Consider the following 15,000-nt stretch of genomic DNA (forward strand, 5'->3'; position numbering starts at 1 on the left):
TGAAGTTTGTAAACGTTTTTCAGAATATTGTTGAATAAAATTCAGAAAAGGTGAGGCTTTGCTCTCTTTTGGTTCTTCAAGAACTGTGAACTTATCAAGGATTCTTCTTTGTGGCGTTCAAACTTTATACCTTTGGTTCGTGATTCTTTATAATCATTGGGTCAAGGTCAACTTATACCTTTGGTTCGCGTTTCGATTATAAACGTTGGGTCAGGGTTTCTATCAAAAATCTGAATTTTAGCTTTCTTGGGCAAGTATTCCAATATTTTTGTTGACTCTCAAAGCATGTCGATTGAGGATCGCATCATTTGGTATTAAAAATTCCAATATTTTTGTTGGGTCTCAAAGCGTGTCGATTGAGGTTCGCATCACGTTGGCAATGTCACGGTTCAGCCCATTCAAAAACCTTGCCATGGTAGCTTCTCTATCCTCCTCTACATGATGCGAACCTCAATCGACACGCTTTGAGACCCAACAAAAATATTGGAATAATTAACCTGGGAAAGCTAAAAGTCAGATTTATGATAGAAACGCTGACCCAACGTTTATAATTGAAACGCGAACCAAAGGTATAAATTGACCTTGACCCAATGATTATAAAGAATCACGAACCAAAGGTATAAAGTTTGAACGCCACAAGGAAGAATCCTTGATAAGTTCACAGTTCTTGAAGAACCAAAAGAGAGCAAAGCCTCACCTTTTCTGAATTTTATTCAACAATATTCTGAAAAACGTTTACAGACTTCAGAGCCTATTTAAGGACTCCACAAAACTTGACAGACAATAAAATATATTATGAAATAACTCCTAATTGATACCTTACCATATAAGGAATCAAGTTTGACCTAAAAAGCATTAAATGCACCTAAAAACAAGGAAAATACCTAAAAAATGTACTAAATAATAAAACCCTAAATAAAAGCTGATTTGGTCTGAAATTAGCAGATCCAAAATAGGAAAAAATCTGGCTTAACTGATACAGAGCTGGAAAGTCATTCAGCCATTAATTCATGCCATAAATCACTCCCAATTAAGCCAGATCAGCCCTAAATACCTTGAATTAAATTTACTACACTTCCATCTTCCTTTGGGCCAAGCTTGGAACATCCTGCGTTAGAATCAGCCCAAATCTCTTGAATCAGCCCATTAAGTGCTTCTTGGATCTTGCTCTTGTAATAGGCCCAACTGGAACATGCAATAGATCCTTGAATGCTTGTTGATTCTCATCACAGCATTTGCCCGAATCATGGCAATCTCCATCTCCTTGTGGTAGTCATCCGCGCTCCTATAGCCTTGAGTAAGACTCTGTAATTTCTGATACAAGTCCCTATAATAGTGACTAGGAACAAACTGCCTCCTCATGATTGCCTTCATTTCCTCCCAACTCTCAATAGGTCTCTCATGGTTTCTCCTTCTGTTCATCACAAGTTGATCCCACCATATAATCGTATAGTTAGTAAACTCAATGACAGCGAGTTTTACCTTTTTCTCCTCGGAGTAGTTGTGGCACTCAAAGATTAACTCCACCTTCTTCTCCCACTCCAAGTTTGCTTCTGGATCATTTTTCCCTTGGAATGTTGGTATCTTCATTTTTATGTTTCCTAGGTTCCTGTCAGTCCCATCTTGCCATCTGGGATCTCTTCGGAAACCTCTACCACGCCTTTCTCTCCTTGGCACAAACCTGCCCTCATTGTTCAATGAAGATTGATCTTCTTCATCTTCATCTTCAAACTCATCCTCGTGGTAGTCATCAGAATCATTCATGCGAGAACGCCTTTCTTGCCTTCTAGCATTAGGGCCTCCTTGGGGACGCTCCTCACACAAAGTAGCAATAACAGTGTCTTGCCTATCCACCCGATCCTGAATCTCGTTAAACACCATGTTCATGCGTTCAAATTCTTGTTGCATAGCTTGTAAAATGATGGACGACTCCTCCCCTCCTTCCCTATTTGATGTTTCACACCTGAAAGACAAGCTTTTGAAGCAACAGAGAATTGTTAGAAATAATTTCTCACAACACTCCCTCACGTGTTTGCACTCAAATTATGTCACTCCCACTTGTGTTTCACTCTTAAAATGGCTTTTTCCTGATAACAGTCTCGCACTCTCTTGCCTTTTTTCACTCGTAACTTCGCCTTTTCAGTTCTTCATTAAACTAATAAACTTGATCAAAAAATTCAACTTGTAGTGTAAAAACAAATACCAATGGCAAGAAAATATGACAGAAACACTAAATCAAAGGAAGAGGACAAAAGAAAACGGTATTCTGGTCTGAGAGAATTGAAAACAAAAACAAATTTTTTTTTTTTTCAGATGTCTTTTTTTTTCACTTTTTTTTTTTTGGGAACTGCGTGCATGATTTTAACCTAGTGCACTTCAATGAAAACAAAAAAAATAAGAACGATGAATGAAGAACACAAAAGAAACAAGATAGAATGATAATAGGAAACAAAAAAAAAAATAAAGGGATAGAAAACTGATTTTAGAACCTGTGCTTTGATACCAAATGATGCGAACCTCAATCGACACGCTTTGAGACCCAACAAAAATATTGGAATACTTGCCCAAGAAAGCTAAAATTCAGATTTTTGATAGAAACCCTAACCCAACGTTTATAATCGAAACGCGAACCAAAGGTATAAGTTGACCTTGATCCAATGATTATAAAGAATCACGAACCAAAGGTATAAAGTTTGAACGCCACGAAGGAAGAATCCCTGATAAGTTCACAGTTCTTGAAGAACCAAAAGAAGAGCAAAGCCTCACCTTTTCTGATTTTTATTCAATAATATTCTATGAAAAACGTTTACAAACTTAAGGGCCTATTTAAGGGCTCCATAAAACTTGACAGACAAGAAAATATATTCTAAAATAACTCCTAATTGATACCTTACCATACCAGGAATCAAATTTGACCTAAAAAGTATTAAATGCACCTAAAAACAAGGAAAATACCTAAAAAACGTACTAAATAATAAAACCCTAAATAAAAGTTGATTTGGTCTGAAATTAGCAGATCCAAAATAGGAAAAAATCTGCCTTAACTGATAGAGAGCTGGAAAGTCAATCAGGCATTAATTCATGCCATAAATCACTCCCAATTAAGTCAGATCAGCCGTAAATAGCTTGAATTAAATTTACTACACTTTCATCTTCCTTTGGGCCAAGCTTGGAATATCCTGCGTTAGAATCAGCCCAAATCTCTTGGATCAGCCCATTAAGTGTTTCTTGGATCTTCTTGGATCTTGCTCTTGTAATAGGCCCAACTAGAACATGCAATGGATCCTTGAATACTTGTTGATTCTCATCAGACATTCTTTCCAAGCTCATATTATCAACGTCCTAACAGATCACCACATAGAGAAGACAATGAACAAGTTGGAAGCCGCTGGACGATTAATACAATAGGCTGTGGAAGTTAGCGAGTTTGACATCAGATACCTTCCAAGGAGTGCGATAAAGGCGCAGGCATTAGCAGATTTCATCGCAAAGTTCACCCCCAGCCAGGATGAGCTGGACAAAGACGAAGGAGTTGAAAGGTGGGTTATTGATGTAGACGGATTGTCCACACTATATGCAGGAGGGATTGGAGTCATACTCAAGTCCCCAGAGGGTGACAAGCTGGAGTATGCAGCCCGTCTATAGTATCAAACCACCAACAATGAGGCTGAGTACGAAGCTCTACTCAAAGGATTGGAATTGGCTAAGTCCTTAGGGGCGGAGTCGATAATAGTCAGAGGAGATACTCAGCTAGTCATCAACCAAGTAAATGGAATGTGTGATACCAAGGAATATTGGATGAAGAAATACCTCAGCAAAGTGAAACAACTTGCACTAAAGTTTTCAGCAGTAAGTTTTGTTCAACTCCCTAGGGAGGAAAATATGGAAGCAGATGCCTTGGCAAAAGCAGCTTCGGCAGGAGGAGTTACGGACGAGTACGACAACGTCCAATATATGCCAAGCATAGACTTTCCGGATATACAGCAGATAGAAGGGGGAGAAAATTAGATGAGTCCAATAGTAATCTATCTTAAAGATGGAAGGCTTCCAGAAGACAAGGACGAAGCTAGGAAGTTGAGGGTCAAGGCAGCCAAATACATCCTCATAAACGAAGTGCTGTACAAGCGAGGTTTTTCCTAACCTTACTTAAGGTGCTTGGCTCCTGATGAGTCAAACTATGTTCTGAGAGAAGTTCATGAAGGAGTATATGGAAATCATTTAGGAGCAAGATCACTTGTCCATAAGGTCGTCCATGTAGGTTACTATTGGCCTACAATACAGGTAAATGCTAAGGCTTATGTCAAGATCTATGACCAGTGTCAACGCTATAGCAATGTCCCTAGACAGCCGTCAGAGTACTAGACCCCAATGATGGCCCCATGGCCTTTTGCACAGTGGAGATTAGATATCCTAGATCCCTTTCCCATTGGAACTAAACAAATGAAGTTTTTGGTCGTAGGGATTGATTACTTTACCAAGTGGGTAGAGGCCGAACCTTTTGCAATAATCACTCAATAAAATGTTAAAAATTTTGTATGGAAGAATATTCTATGTAGGTTCAGAGTACCCAGGGTACTAGTATCGGATAACGGACGTCAGTTTGACAGCGCACCCTTTAGGGACTTTTGCAAACATTTGGAATCAATAATCACTATTCCTCGCCCTCCCATCCATAGGCGAATGGATAAGCAGAAGTAGCGAACTGATCCCTGCTGAAAATCATCAAGACTCAGCTCGAGGGGCAAAAGGGATATGGCCAGACGAGTTACCAGGTGTTCTTTGGGCCTACAGGATGACTGTACGAATTCCGACAGGAGAGACCCCCTTTAAGTTAGCCTATGGAAGTGAAGCCGCCATACCGGCAGAAGTTCATATGGCTAATCATCGAGTGATGAAGTATCAAGAGAGAGAGAATGGGGAACAACTTCGTCTTGACCTTGATCTTATTGACGATGTAAGAATGGATACGGAGCAAAGGACAGCAAGATACAAGAATCTTATGGCTAGGTAGCATAATGCCATGGTGAAACCTAGACGATTCAGTGTTGGGGACCTTGTTCTCAAAAAAGTCTTCTTAGCAACTAGGAATCCGGCTCATAGAAAATTGGGACCCAATTGGGAAGGACCCCACAAGGTAATCAACTGTAAGAGGCAGGGGTCATACTACCTGGAAACCCTGGACGGACAAAAGTTAGAGCACCCCTGGAACGTGGAACACCTGAGGAGGTACTATCAGTGATGAACTTGGACGAAATAATCCAGGGACGAGGTTGATACTATGGACAACTAAAGCCACGATCTATGTGTTTACTTATACCTATTGTTGTGTTCTTATTACTACTATAGTGTGTACTAAGAATAAAAAGTGCACTATTTCTTAAACTTTTGCACTGTCTACAAACCAGTTTGTAAAAGACAAGGTCATGTATTTTCTTAAGTATTTTAATAAGGCACCAGCTTCTAAAGCGTGTCATATTTGTGGACAATGTTCATGTAATAATATGGTTTGGATTTCTGATATACTTAATCTAGTTTCCATAATGATACCCACAAGGGGGCAAAAGCCTAAGACGAATGAAAATCTCTAGACGCAAAGATGTAACGTTCATAAGCTTTCCTCGAAATGAGGATAAAAAAAAGCTAAGGCATACTCATCTAAGCTTTCCTTGAAATAAGGATAAAGAAAAAAGAAAAAGCCAAGGCATACTCGTCTAAGAAGTAGATAGACAAGAAAAAGGCATACGTTAAAGCATAAAGTTCCAAAGACATCTAGCCAAGATGCCTCAATGTCTTAGGACGAGTAAAACATTATAAACCTCTTGCAAGGAGACGAGTGATAATTGCCCAAAGGACGAGTTAAAATACTGGCAGTCGTCATTGTCGTCCTAAGACGAGTTACACTTGTAAAAATTTGACTGGCTAACAAAGACGTCCATGCCTAGGTGGGTCGTCCATAAGAAAATCACATGGACGGCCATTCAACACTTAGAACACTGTTTAAAAGCCAATGACATAAATGGTGAAAAGAGTGGATAAACTCGTCCATACAAAAAATAATTGTTAAAAGGAAAATATTCTCTAGTCTAAAAAGGGTATACGACCGCCGTCCAAAAACCCTTATAAAATAAGCCTTAAAAGGCAATTGTTAATAAACTCGTCTAGTATACTCTGGACGAGATAATTGTACTCAAATACATCTTAAAAAGGATCCAAAATCAACAGACCAAAAGAAAAGCAGAATAACAATAGCACTAATTTAAAAACTGTCTTCAAGAAGGGGGGGCTTCAACGTTGGGGTCGTCCTAAGATGGCTTGGTGGTGGCATCATCCTCAATATTAACATCGCCTGAGCCTGTTTGGAGGAGAGAACTTGTAGCAGTGCCAAGGTTGAGTTTAATGGTGCTAAAGTCAACTCCAGGAAAGTTGTCTATAGCATCCATTCTAACATCTTCAAACCCAGCTGCATAGTTCGTGTCCAGCAGGTCAGTAAACTCCTTGGACGCCTTGAACTCCTACACTACGTCGTCTTTAGCCTTCTTGAGGAGGAGACTCAGCTCGTTGTTCTTCTTTTGAAGAAAGTCAAGACGGTCGTCCTTCTTAGCAGCATCGGATTTTAGCTCCCCCACCAAAGCACTCAACCCCTTAACCTCATCCTTGGCCTTATTCACCACCTCAGCCCAAGTTCTGCAGTCATTTTTAATCTCTTTTATTCTTTTTTCTAGAAGGAACCTCATCTTGTCCATCTCCGTGGCCTGCCTGGACGCAGCTATGAACTTCGACATGCCTACATAGAAGACAAGAAGGTTCAAGAGATAAAAATAACAATAGATAACATGGCTAAAGCAAGACAAGACAAAGGTGCTCACCTTAAAAAGATTGTGGACACCGGAATGCTCAAACTCCTTCAAAGACATGTCGTAGCACGCAGCCACGTCCTCACCTCTTACAGCCTCTTGGAATCGTTCCCAAGCCAAATCCTCATTCTCCAATAAGTTCATAGAAATCCTTTGAGAAGGCTAGGACAAAGTAGGAGCATGGGTCTTGGACGGAGCGACGCCAATGGGCGTAGACAAGTCAACATCAACGACTGTGATGGACGGCAAGGAGGAAGGAGGGTCAAACTTAGCAGTTTCTGGCCTGGACGACCCATGCTTGGTCTTCTTCCCCCAACGACTGGGTAAGCTTCCCAGGTCCAAATTTTTGGACAAGCTTTTCCTCTTGTCTCCAGCAGCAGGACGAGGCTGGGGTTGAACTTCAACTCTAGTCGTCTCGTCAATCACTTCCTTCCCCTTATTTTCTTTCATGGTTGCCATTCCTGAAAAACACATATACACACACACACACACACACACACACACACATATATATATATATATATATATATATATATATATATATATAAAATTCAAAATTTCAAGTAAGGCACTCACGTCTATGGACAGTTTGCTCATGCGCAAGGGCTTCAACAGATGGATCAAGGCCAAGTCCCCACCTGTGCAAGCGTCGAAGAGTCACCAACGAGTGAAAATTCCTCTCGGGGTGATGCGAACCTCAATCGACACGCTTTGAGACCCAACAAAAATATTGGAATATTTAACCCAGGAAAGCTAAAAATCAGATTTATGATAGAAACCCTGACCCAACGTTTATAATCGAAACGCGAACCAAAGGTATAAATTGATCTTGACCCAATGATTATAAAGAATCACGAACCAAAGGTATAAAGTTTGAACGCCACAAGGAAGAATCCTTGATAAGTTCACAGTTCTTGAAGAACCAAAAGAGAGCAAAGCCTCACCTTTTCTGATTTTTATTCCATAATATTCTATAAAACGTTTACAGACTTCAGGGCCTATTTAAGGACTCTACAAAACTTGACAGACAAGAAAATATATTCTGAAATAACTCCTAATTGATACCTTACCATATCAGGAATCAAGTTTGACCTAAAAAGCATTAAATGCACTTAAAAACAAGGAAAATACCTAAAACGTACTAAATAATAAAACCCTAAATAAAAGCTGATTTGGTCTGAAATTAGCAGATCCAAAATAGGAAAAAATCTACCTTAACTGATACAGAGCTGGAAAGTCAATCAGCCATTAATTCATGCCATAAATCCCTCCCAATTAAGTCAGATCAGCCCTAAATAGCTTGAATTAAATTTAGAACACTTTCATCTTCTTTTGGGCCAAGCTTGCAATATCCTACATTAGAATCAGCCCAAATATCTTGAATCAGCCCATTAAGTGCTTCTTGGATTTTCTTGGATCTTGCTTTTGTAATAGGCCCAACTGGAACATGCAATGGATCCTTGAATGCTTGTTGATTCTCATCACGGGGTGTAGACGAGCTCTGTGGACGCGGTCATGGTGAAATTTACTTAAAGAAGGACGTCTAATAGCTAGAAAAAATATATATATATATATTAAGGTTAGACAACTGTCTAAAGATAAACTATAACAAAACAAATAAAAAAAGAATGAAGGAAAAACATAACATACCTTCTTGATGAAGGTTCCCTAATTCTCCAGTATAAGGGGCAAATACATCTCTACCAACCTCGATAGGATGCCCCGCCCAGAAACCAAAGACAAAAAAAAATTTTGTCTTCCAGTTTCTGTCAGACGAAGGCAAAGACTTAATCAACCTACAATCATTGCCCCTAGCTGTGAACTGATAAAAACCTAAAGATCGACTTATCTCGGAGGGTTTATAACAGTACAGAAACTCGTCCACGGCGATAGGACGGTTCCCATCAAATACCTCCATCCATAAGACTTGCATAGAGACAATAAGTTTCCACGCGTTGGGGTTAAACTGACAAACTCCCAAGCCCAACCTAGTGAGTAATTCTCTAGCGAAGGCATTCAAAGGAAATGTAAGCCCCCCTAGCAAATATGCTTCGTAAACACCTATTCCAAAACGGGGTTGGCAACACCATTCCCCTCGGATGGCTAACCTAGGATTCAAATCATCTAGGGTTTGGAACCAACTCCTAAGAGCATCTAACGTCTTCTCGTCCGTCTTAGAAGGGATTTCTATAGCACAGCTATACACAGTTTCTTCTTCGTCCAAAGGGGAGGATGGCGAGACGCTCGTCGAGGTATCAGCTCCAGAGGCTGCCCTCGTCCTAAGATTCTCCTGTAAGACTTCGATGGGAATTCCAGGAACACCAGAGGTATATTCCTCTGTTGTGTGGCCACTACTACTACTACTATCATTACTGGAAGTGCTACAACTAGAAGAATCATGGTACTCGTCTATGGCCTTGTCTACATTGTCGCTAGACGAACAGGTAGCCGTTTCAGACGTCCTAAAGCTTAAAAAGGAAAGCCTGAGAGTGAGAGTAAGGGGAATACCCGCCTCTAGAAGAAATATACTAAGGACGCTGAGAACACTCCTAGACGAGGCGACGGACGAGAAGTGTCAAAATAGAAAATCTGAAAAAATGAGAGGGGCACGAGAGGGAAACCACTATTTATAGGTAGAGAAATCTCGGTATTCACAACGACGAGACCAATGAGAAGGCGACACGTGGCATCTGCCTCGAGGAGGTAAGTCGACGTGACCAACCACCTATGAAAGCATGACACGTGGTACGCTGTCTGAAAAACAAATAAAATAGAAAATAATAATAACAAATGTTCTTGGAAAACTCATCCTGAAGTCTGGTAATGTACTACATGACCCCTGGATGAAGGGGCAACTGATAAGGAATGAAGAAAAATTAAATCACTCCAGACCGTCCATGGTCATCCACACCAGCAACCGTCCAAAAGAAAGCACCAAGACGAGGCTAATGCCCATGGTCGTCCATAGGCGAAAACACACCCGCAACACTCATCCTAGGAAAGCTATCATCCCCGTCCTGAAGGGGTTCGTCCACAAAAGGACCCTTGGACAAGACCTTTACACTTGGGAATTACTGAGTACATTTCACCACTCCGCAACATACGCATAACTTCCGGTGACTGTTGTATGAGAAAATATAACTCCAAAACGGTTGTGGAAGTTATCCTTGAACCCTCGCACCTCCTCAAATCCAGGGGAGGTTACAAACCCAATAACTGTTCCTAGGACACTATATAAACACCCATTAAGACCAGAAAAAGGTACGCTTGATATTTCCCAAAAAATTGGAACTCCGAAAATATATAGAGAGAAGACTAACTTTGCCATCGGAGGGTTCTTGGCCAGCAATCCCGGTAACCTTTGATCGTTTTCTTTCTTTTCCAGGCCATCGAAGGAGCAAGCAGTCCTGTTAAGTCCGAAGCATCCAGCCTACTGATTTTCTTTGCATCATCAAATACCACTATACAAATATAGTTGGACTCTAAGCCTTATTTATAAATTATATCCCAAGACTTTATTATACATGCAACTCCTTCATAAAATATTCGTAGTAATACAAGGTCATGAATGTAGACTGCCACTTTGTAAATTACTACATCTTATCCTTGAGTACCCGGTTTAATCCTTTAAAGTCATTTAACATATATTTATGAAATCCAATTTCATAAATATATACTTTAGTAAATTCTTACCAAAGTGGTTAGGCCTAACTCTCTGAATAACTGATCCATTAAACTTATCTCAAGGGAATATTTTATATCTCCGTTAAGAGACTAAGAATTCCATCTTGAGAATATATGTTCCATCAACATTAAATGTGGCTGCCCAACATACTGAGGTTTTAACCATTACTTTAGATCTCACTCCTGATATATCAAAGCAACCTACACTTCATGATCAAGTCCATTATCCTCTTAGGATTAAGAGTTCATGTAAATAGAAGACGTGAGATTTATTATTCAATTGACAGTCGTTAGGAGAATAATAAATCTCACAGCGGTCCAGTTCAATATGTCTTAACTCTTAAAACATATCAACTAGAAATCTTCATTTCCATAATTAAGACAAATCATCTTAGTTGATATGTTATAGTCTTCGCAGACGAAATGCCCAATTTCATCACCGACTACGAACTACATTTTGAGTTTACAAGGAACTTGTGATTTACATCTTCTGTGACTAAATCATATACAATGCATCTCATGGACTATATGATAATGTCTCATATTCATGTTACCATTATTTTAGATAATAATAATAAAACAAATTTATCAATCACAATATTAAGTCATACATCATGTCATACATAATATTATATATAGTATCATACAATAGGATTTAAGGGTGATGCGAACCTCAATCGACACGCTTTGAGACCCAACAAAAATATTGGAATATTTAACCCAGGAAAGTTAAAAATCAGATTTATGAAAGAAACCTTAACACAACGTTTATAATCGAAACGCAAACCAAAGGTATAAGTTGACCTTGACCCAATGATTATAAAGAATCACGAACCAAAGGTATAAAGTTTGAACGCCACAAGGAAGAATCCTTGATAAGTTCACAGTTCTTGAAGAACCAAAAGAGAGCAAAGCCTCACCTTTTCTGAATTTTATTCAATAATATTCTAAAAAACGTTTACAGACTTCAGGGCCTATTTAAGGACTCCACAAAACTTGACAGACAAGAAAATATATTCTAAAATAACCCCTAATTGATACCTTACCATATCAGGAATCAAGTTTGACCTAAAAAGCATTAAATGCACCTAAAAACAAGGAAAATACCTAAAAAACGTACTAAATAATAAAACCCTAAATAAAAGTTGATTTGGTCTGAAATTAGCTGATGAGAATCAACAAGCATTCAAGGATCCATTGCATGTTCCAGTTGGGCCTATTACAAGAGCAAGATCCAAGAAGATCCAAGAAGCACTTTGATGAGAATCAACAAGCATTCAAGGATCCATTGCATGTTCCAGTTGGGCCTATTACAAGAGCAAGATCCAAGAAGATCCAAGAAGCACTTAATGGGCTGATTCAAGAGATTTGGGCTGATTCTAACGCAAGATGTTCCAAACTTGGCCCAAAGGAAGATGAAAGTGTAGTAAATTTAATTCAAGCTATTTAGGGCTGATCTAACTTAATTGGGAGTGATTTATGGCATGAATTAATGACTGATTGATTTTCCAGCTCTGTATCAGTTAAGACAGATTTTTTCCTATTTTGGATCTGCTAATTTCAGACCAAATCAGCTTTTATTTAGGGTTTTATTATTTAGTACGTTTTTTAGGTATTTTCCTTGTTTTTAGGTGCATTTAATGCTTTATAGGTCAAACTTGATTCCTGATATGGTAAGGTATCAATTAGGAGTTATTTCAGAATATATTTTCTTGTCTGTCAAGTTTTGTGGAGTCCTTAAATAGGCTCTGAAGTCTGTAAACGTTTTTCAGATTATTATTGAATAAAATTCAGAAAATGTGAGGCTTTGCACTCTTTTGGTTCTTCAAGAACTGTGAACTTATCAAGGATTCTTCCTTGTGGCGTTCAAACTTTATACATTTGGTTCGTGATTCTTTATAATCATTGGGTCAAGGTCAACTTATACCTTTGGTTCGCGTTTCGATTATAAACGTTGGGTCAGGGTTTCTATCAAATATCTGATTTTTAGCTTTCCTGGGTTAAATATTCCAATATTTTTGTTGGGTCTCAAAGCGTGTCGATTGAGGTTCGCATCATTTGGTATCAGAGCACAGGTTCTAAAATCAGTTTTCTATCCCTTTATTTTTTGTTTCCTGTTATCATCATATCCTATTTCTTTTGTGTTCTTCATTCATCATTCTTATTTTTTTTGTTTTTATTGATGTGCACTAGGTTAAAATCGTGCACCTAGTTCCCAAAAAAAAAAAAACGTGAAAAAAAAAGACATCTGAAAGGAAATAGCCAAAAAAAAAAAAAAAAAAATTTGTTCGCAGTTTCAGTTCTCTCAGACCAAAATATTGATTTCTTTTGTCTGCTTCCTTTGATTTGGTATTTCTTCCTTTGATTTAGTGTTTCTTTCGTATTTTCTTGCCATTGGTACTTGTTTTAACACTACAAGTTGAATTTCTTGATCAAGTTTGTTAGTTCATTGCAGAACTGAAAAAGCGAAGCAACGAGTGTAAAAAGGCAAGAGAGTGTGAGACTAATATCAGGAAAAAGCCAATTTAAGAATGAAACACGAGTGGGAGTGACATAATTTGAGTGCAAACACGTGAGGGAGTGTTGTGAGGAATTATTTCTAACAATTCTCTGTTGTTTCAAAAGTATGTCTTTCAGGTGTGAAACATCAAATAGGGAAGGAGGGGAGGAGTCGTCCATCATTTTACAGGCTATGCAACAACAATTTGAACGCATGAACGTGGTGTTTAATGAGATTCGGGATCGGATGGATAGGCAAGACACTGTTATTGCTACTTTGCGTGAGGAGCGTCCCCAAAGAGGCCCTAATGCTAGAAGGCAAGAAAGGCGTTCTCACATGAATAATTCTGATGACTACCACGAGGATGAGTTTGAAGATTAAGAAGATCAAGCTTCACTGAACAACGAAGGCAGGTTTGTGCCAAGGAGAGAAAGGCGTGGTGGAGGTTTCCGAAGAGATCCAAGATGGCAAGATGGGACTGATAGGAACCTAGGAAACATAAAAATGAAGATACTCACATTCCAAGGGAAAAATGATCCAGAAGCATACTTGGAGTGGTAGAAGAAGGTGGAGTTAATCTTTGAGTGCCACAATTACTCCGAGGAGAAAAAGGTAAAACTTGCTGTCATTGAGTTTACTGACTATGCTATTATATGGTGGGATCAACTTGTGATGAACAGAAGGAGAAACCGTGAGAGACCTATTGAGAGTTGGGAGGAAATGAAGGCAATCATGAGAAGGCGGTTTGTTCCTAGTCACTACTATAGGGACTTGTATCAGAAATTACAGAGTCTTACTCAAGGCTATAGTAGCGTGGATGACTACCACAAGGAGATGGAGATTGCCATGATTCGGGCAAATGTAGAGGAGGATAGAGAAGCTACCATGGCAAGGTTTCTGAATGGGCTGAATCGGGACATTGCCAACGTGGTGGAGTTGCAGCACTACGTGGAGTTGGAGGACATGGTGCACATGGCAATAAAGGTGGAACGACAGCTTAAAAGGAAAGGAACTCGGTCATTTCAAAATTCGGGCTCCTCTACTTCATGGAGGTCAAATGGGAGGAAAGACGAAGGGGCTGTTTTCAAGTCCAAATTCGAACCACAAAAAAGGAGAGATGAAGCTCCCAGTGTCAACAAAGGTAAAACTGAATCCCAGACTCGTAATCGTGATATTAAGTGTTTTCGTTGTTTGGGAGTAGGTCATATTGCTTCACAATGCCCTAATAAGAGGACCATGATCGCACGTATTGATGGAGAGGTGGAAACTGAAAGCGAGGAAGATGATGACCAGATTCCATGACTTGAGGATGCTTGTGATGATGAAGTGGAGTATCCAGTGGAGGGTGAGTCGCTTGTTGCAAGGCGTGCTTTAAGTGCCCAAGTCAAAGAGGATGACATGGAACAACAGAGGGAGAACATTTTTCACACTAGATGCCACGTCAACAACAAGGTATGTAGTATGATTATAGATGGGGGGAGCTGTACTAATGTGCCCAGTACTACTTTAGTTGAAAATTTGAATTTACCTACCTTGAAACACCCTAGACCATATAAGTTGCAGTGGTTGAAAGATTGTGGAGAAGTTAAGGTAAATAAGCAAGTGCTGGTTTCTTTTTCAATTGGGAGGTACAAGGATGAAGTACTTTGTGATGTTGTTCCAATGCAAGCGGGTCACATTTTATTGGGCAGGCCATGGCAGTTTGACAGGAGAGTCAATCATGATGGGTTCAAGAATCGGTATTCTTTTGTTAAAAGATAATAAAACCATTACTCTTGTACCGTTGACTCCGAGACAAGTGTATGAAGATCAAGTGAAACTGACAAGAGAAAATGACTTGAAAAATTGTGAGATTGAGAATGCAAAAAAAGATGATGAGAAAGAGAGTGAAAGAATAAAAGAGTCTGAACAGAAAAAAGAGAGTGAAACCATAAAAAAGAGTGAAAAGACAGTTGAGGGTGG

At 39.2% G+C, this 15,000-nt stretch overlaps 1 pseudogene; it reads left to right on the forward strand.

Moving 5' to 3' along the window:
- Positions 1-8,953: 8,953 nt before the first annotated feature.
- Positions 8,954-15,000, forward strand: part of LOC142644245 (uncharacterized) — a 12,877-nt pseudogene continuing 6,830 nt past the window's right edge.

The sequence above is a fragment of the Castanea sativa genome, chromosome 7, assembly GCF_040712315.1.
Source record: "Castanea sativa cultivar Marrone di Chiusa Pesio chromosome 7, ASM4071231v1".
In the NCBI taxonomy this organism is placed as follows: Eukaryota; Viridiplantae; Streptophyta; class Magnoliopsida; order Fagales; family Fagaceae; genus Castanea; species Castanea sativa.